Genomic DNA, 6454 nt, shown 5'->3' with positions numbered 1-6454 from the left:
CAAGCCACACACTCATGACAGAAGGATGCCCACAGACACCACTGTCTTAGGGAAAACTGGACATAACTTGGGACTTTGCTGCTACTCTATTTTCAGCATCCCGACTCAGCTTAGCCAGGAGATACTTTAGCAGATGCAGCATATATAGAACCTGCAACTTCTCTGGGAGTTGACTGCTAAATTTCAGATGTTTTTAAGTTCAGTTAGCAACTAAGCAGATGTTTTCTCATTTGTAATTTTGAAGCTTGACACCTGAGATTCATCTACCCATTGTATCTGGCACCAAGGGCCTTTTCTGTATGTTCTCATTATTGCAATTACCATTGAAGTTGATGATAGCTGCCCTTTTCTGATTGCCAAATTCAATTCCTGCTAGCAGGCTTTTAATTAATTCTGATAATCAGTAGACCAATCATCAGAGAAAGGCAAAAGGGGCTCATAAGATTTAATTTTTCCCATACTTCCTCCTACTGAAATTTATGACTCAGTTGGAAAGAGGAGGCCAATATGTAGCACTGAATGATTCATTAAAAATATTTCAAAACTCTGACAGCATTTATCATTAAAGCTTTAGAAATGTGTTTCCTGGAGAGAATCCTGTAGTTCAGATCTTCCAGTGTGGGCATGCTGTTTCACCCAAACCAAAAGTGGGCTACAGCAGCTTCAAATAAGGTTTATAGACTTCGAAATTTCTACCTTCCTGTGAGATAATCTCAAGAAAGTTTGGATTTATGTCCATGTAGGCTTTTAGAACTGGCAAATAAACACTGTATGTTTTTTTGTAGATGCAACCTAAACACAATTCTTGGGGAATTTTGTAGTTGGGTGTTAGTCAAAGATCAGAAAAGTTCTTGAGAACTAAGAGAGGGTACTATATTTTTAATTAGACTAACTTGAATAGATAGGAAAAAAATAGGAAAATCTTAATATCCAGAAACTTTTATTTGGGTATGGAGCAGAAGGAACAAATTTTAAAGCTTAACAGAAAGTTGAGTTCTTCCTCCTGTGCAAACCAAAAATAAGCATATTTACACTTGATCATTTTGCTATGACTGCTTAAGCTTTTCTGCCTGAATCTCACTCAACCAGAAGAACAGTAGACTTCTTTGAGATGATTATATGTTGCACCAGTCAAAATCCGCAGCAGCTGAAACAAAGGAGTGATTGAGCAAGCTCATTTAAAAGGAAAAAGTGAAGCAGAAAATGTTTAATCTTAGATAACAAAAAATGTAATTAAGGTACAATCTGAATACCAATAAGCATATAGTGTCCCAGGCACTACCTGCAATCTCTTCTCAGACACCAAAATGTAGGTGATAACCTCTTTACAAGCTCCTGCTGTCAGGGAGCTCACCCAGCAAAAGCTGTCTCTGCTGTGCATCAGCTTAATTTCAACATCCACACTATTCAACAAAGTTGTATAGTGTGGGCGTTCAGATGTGTCCTCACAAAGAGTGTTTAACTGAGATAGTCATGCATGGCTCAGAGCTCTCTTTTACAGCATGAAGTGGCACAGTCACATCTCCTTGGCACAGTTACATGCTATGAATTGAGCAGATAAGCAGTGACGGAGAGATGAAGTTTGTGTTAGAGTCATGTGAGCAACTGTCTATGCTGGTAAATTAAACATGGCTGAGACCTTTGTTAAACCCAAAAGTCAACTTGGTGTGAGACGGCTCCGCTGGTAAATTCACTGCCACAGACTCCCAACAAGAAAGCTACACCCCACTTGCAAGTTGGTGTTCACAGAATATAACCCCATGCTTGTTACAGATGTACCTGCAAGTCTCTCTCACCTGCCATAGCTGACGTTGGGCCCATGATGTCACTCCCTGCTGACTCAACTGCTGATGATGCCTGAATCAGACACCCACCCACCAATTCTCAGGGGCAATCTTCCCCTCCCAGTAGGCTCCACATGGCCCAGTTCAGACCCTAAGCCTGGGAGATCATCCATCAAGTCCAACCTTTACCCCAGCACTGCCAAGTCCACCACTAAACCATGTCACTAAGGTCCTCCTCTGCGTGTTTTTTAACACTTCCAGGGATGGTGATTACACCACTTCCCTGGGAAGCCTGTCCCAATAACTTGTCACCCTTGCTAACTTCCAAGCTGCAGGAAGGGAAATATCACATTAATAAAGAGCTAATGCTAGTTACACGTAGCACAGAGTGTGGACCAAAGTAATGGCAGTTAATAGGTTCCAGGGTCACTCTTTCTTTTAGTTTACTCATATCAGGACAGCCATAAGGGCTGCTGCAGACATACCACACCATCGTTCACTCCCAGTGATGTTCAGTAAGGCTATGCTGCTTACTTTGGCAATGAATAGTATGAGTCAAAACTGGTGCAAAGTAACTGGCTCTGGAGTGATCACTTCCTGTGCTAAACCCCAATGACACTGTAGACTTAATTCTAAAGAAAAAGTGCTTGTTGCAAATAATTTGATAAGTTATATAATTTCTCTTGGGAATACTACGCAGCACAGAAAACTGACATGCTTTCCTTCACCTGACTGCATAAAAAAATATATCATATAAAAAAGAGAAACTTGAATAATGAATGGCTTAAGACACCACAAAAAAAAAAAACCAGACACATGTATGGGAAATTGAGAGTCTGACTATGCTTTTCTGTAGTGTTTCTATTGAGATTAATTATGGTGGTTAGCATATGACTAACTCTCTCATTCTTTCTGTTGGAAAAAAAAAAGTGTTGAAATCATATACCTTATTACCATACAGTATGTCTGTGATCGTGACTTCTAAAGCTCGAAGAAAATACAAAAGAGACCTTTCTTAGTCATCACTTGGTGTTAACACAAAGGCACCAGAAGGAGCAGATGAAACAAACCATTTAAGTTAATATACACTTGTCAAGCAAGAAACAGTATGATGACATGAATCCAGTCTCTCAAAGGAAGGAAATTTTTTTTGTTCAGTGAAAGCTGATATCTCTCAGTAAACCACCCAGTACAAAAATAGGAAATGAAGTTAAGAAATGTAAAGCTCTTCCATTCCTCTCATCTTTTCTCTTTGCACTAATAAATTATTATGTTTAATGTTATGGGATTTTACAGAAGAGAAAGCAAGCCATAGCTTGTCATCAAAGCTTGACAAAACCAGAAGTTCTCTTTTATTGTCAACATACAATGACAATTTTCATAGAACTATTAGAGGTGTCAGCTCCCTATAAATACTTGTGTCCTATTATAGGTAAGCCATACTTAGAGGACAGGAACAATTGAATGAAAACCTATCCCTTACTCAACAAAATAACAGTCAATGGAGTGCCAGCAATGTCATGTAGAAGATTCTGAATGACACATGTAAATCCCATGCCTCTGTGAGAGAAGGTAGTCTTGCCTCACTGAAGGTGAGCATAAGGGAAAGCTTTGAGCACTCTCATGGAAATCTAGTATTATGGTTTGTTCCTAGGTAACATAATTTCAGCATGGTGATGTCAGCAATAAATCTGGATATATAAATATATTAATAGAAAATTAATAAAATACAATGAGTGTAAGTTGCAACATAAGACGTATTATGCCGGTTGCAGATGGTGCATAACTCATAAAAATGTCACATTAATGATGTCTAGAAGTTTGTTCAAATCCTGTTGCAGTCTTGACAATTTGGTCAGTATCACACCTGATAGGAATAGTAACCTGGTTTTGATAAGCAATTGCTTTTTTATACTTGGTGATTAAAATTTCAAGTTCTTCAGTTTGAGAATGTACCATGTTCCATATTGGTCCTAAGGGTCCTGTCTAAGTTGTAGGCCAATATTCCTCCAGCAGCAATATGAATTAGGTTTTTGGTTTCTCTGAAGTCATTCTGTCATTACACAGACCATCACAAAACAAAACCAATACATATATAACCCAATTTTCACTGAAGTACAACCATGGAATTATCATACTCTCAGCCTAAACAGCAGGTACCTGAGATCATATTATTCTTACAAGTGTCTTGTATTACTAAGCGTTCACGGTTTCCCCATTTTACAACCATGAACACAGATTAGATTACCTTTGTTATTCATGCATTTGGTCCCTTGAACTGGTAGCCATCCATATTCTATTAGCTAAAATAATGAGGAGTGGACCATACTGGTAAATGGATTTTTCTTTACTTTCCCTATTTATGGTGCAGTGATAAATAGATCCATTTAACAGACTACTTTCACTTGCTACCCCTAAGCTTTGATAAAATGGATTTTACAATACTGGCACAAATAAAATAATAGAGTTCCTAACATAGCAGAATTCCTACTATTGATCCAATTGGTTTGTTTTTCATCTTCATTTATAATAAAGATTTGCATGGTAACAGAAGCAATGGTAGTGCTGGTATTGGAAACAAATTTGTAAACACCAGCATATATATCCTTGAAAATCTTCTGGAGTTTTTTCCAGGCAGTTAGGCTAATAGTCAAAGTATTGGTAGCTGCATCCTTTCCATTTATTATGTCCATAGTCTGACAATTATTGCTTAATGGTCCTAGCCTGGACACTTTATTACTAGTGATTTCTAAGTTGATAGAATCCAATGTTCCTGTGCCCAATCCAACTGTTCTTAATGCCGTGGAAAGATCTCTAACTATGCAGGTTTTAAAGTTTGCAGTCTGGATGTAGTGTGTGCAAGGTAAACGTTATCCAAACCACTCATTACTTCAGCTGTGGTCATAATAAATTTCCACCCTTCAGAGGTACATGCCAAAGGACTTCCCCTGCCCTAAGGTTTGCTTGTCGTTGATTTTAGGCAAGAGAATCCTTTTTTTTAATGATCAAATGCACTGGTTATCACTATATTATCTGCTTGCTTCTTAGTAATTAAACAACCTCACCTTCTGGCATGCTGATGCAAGTCACATGCTCCAGTATGTCCAAATCATTCATGCAGCCATTCAGCAAAGCAGAAAAATGCCTTGAGTCCTGAATGGTTAGGCAAATACCATCATTTCCTGGTGTGCTGCTACATGCCCTATAGTAACAAGATGAGAGTTGTCAATATCTTATATTTGATCTCAATATTTGCTTTTCTATCTATGAGATATATGGGGAATTTGCCCAATTTTCTAGCTATTGTATAGCATTATGCCATACAGCATAGGAATCAGTATATATGGCCTGTGCTCTATTTCTAAGAGCTAATACCATGGCACAGAGCTCTGCTAATTGACCATAACTTCTTATTTGCTCAATTATTACAGGTTCTTTGGCTACAAATACAGTAGCAGCCATTCCTTGCTGTTTACACTGTATTTTTTGAGTGCTCCTGTCAGTAAATCAGAGACCATCAGGTTGACGGGTTGAATTCGGGCATCCTGGCTAGAAGAACAAGGAGGCTTCATGTACTCAATGGGCATTTCTATATGTGCCACAACTTCAGTAATTTTACTCTCCTTAGTTAAGCCAGATACAATTTCATGATGACACAGTACTCACCTTTGACAGTGGCCTTACATGCTACACCTAAAGGTGCTGGTTTACCAGCAAGCATGGGTTTAAAGTGTTACTGGCAATGGTATATGCTCCTTTCCTAGGTCAAGAGTTCAGTCACTGCCTGTCCTTTGTAAATTGCTGACATCATATTATCAAAAGTGGAATGATCGCCACCAGATAAACACATATACTGCAGAACAGTGACCTCCTGTGGTAACTTTAATGTTTCTTGTTATTTAGACAATACCACATGGACAATAGTTGGACTGTTCAAAACATGCATTAAGGGAGTAAATGTATGTAGCGGAGTTGCTCTACCTGCACCTGGTACATATCATAGAATTGTAGAACACCAGGTTGGAAGGCACCCCAAAGATCATCTTCTTGGAGGACAAGTCTTACAAGAACCAGTGCAAGTGCAGCGACCTGAACTGAGCTGGCTTTGGTGCCAAGTAACTCCACACAAAACACCACATCCCTTGTCCTGAGTGACCACCATAATGGAGCCCCAAGTCACGGACTACATGAACTCAGTGGACGTTTTGTATACATTTAAGAGCACTTTAAGGACATTTTACAGGTGCGTTCCATAGACAAAGGAATGCTATCTTTGTACTATATCAAAGGATGAGGAGTGGTGGTTAGTGAGTGGTGATGGTTAATAACTGGACAGTGTGGGACCTGAGCATGATGTAAACAGTATGGGATAAAGGGTGGAGAATGTGCTGGTTTAGGCTGGGATAGAGTTAATTTTCTTCGTAGTAGCTAGTAATCCAGTGTTCTGGATTTGTGCTGAAAACAGTGTTGATAACACGGAGATGTTTTAGTTATTGCTGAGCAATGCTTACACACAGCCAAGACCTTTTCTGCTCTTCTAGGCTAGGGGTGCACAAGGAGTCAGGAGGAGCCACAGCTGGGACAGCTGACCCCAACTGACCAAAGGGATATTCCATACCATATGATGTCTATTGAGAGGAAAGCAGCTTACCTGATGTGTAAAAAATGCA

At 39.1% G+C, this 6454-nt stretch overlaps 1 long non-coding RNA gene across 1 annotated transcript; it reads right to left on the bottom strand.

Annotated features, from left to right (window-relative positions):
• Window positions 1–923: 923 nt before the first annotated feature.
• On the bottom strand, window positions 924–6366 carry LOC133267129 (uncharacterized). Its single transcript, XR_009742646.1, has 3 exons — window positions 6296–6366; window positions 2731–2771; window positions 924–1147 (listed from the first exon to the last, which is right to left on the bottom strand). It is a non-coding gene; the product is annotated as an uncharacterized LOC133267129 (long non-coding RNA).
• Between the last annotated feature and the right edge of the window lie 88 nt (window positions 6367–6454).

The sequence above is a fragment of the Pezoporus flaviventris genome, unplaced genomic scaffold, assembly GCF_033815535.1.
Source record: "Pezoporus flaviventris isolate CSIRO_AGI_PZ_B2104156 unplaced genomic scaffold, CSIRO_AGI_Pfla_v1 ptg000007l, whole genome shotgun sequence".
Classification (NCBI taxonomy): domain Eukaryota; kingdom Metazoa; phylum Chordata; class Aves; order Psittaciformes; family Psittacidae; genus Pezoporus; species Pezoporus flaviventris.
This window is presented reverse-complemented; position numbering and strand designations above follow the sequence as displayed.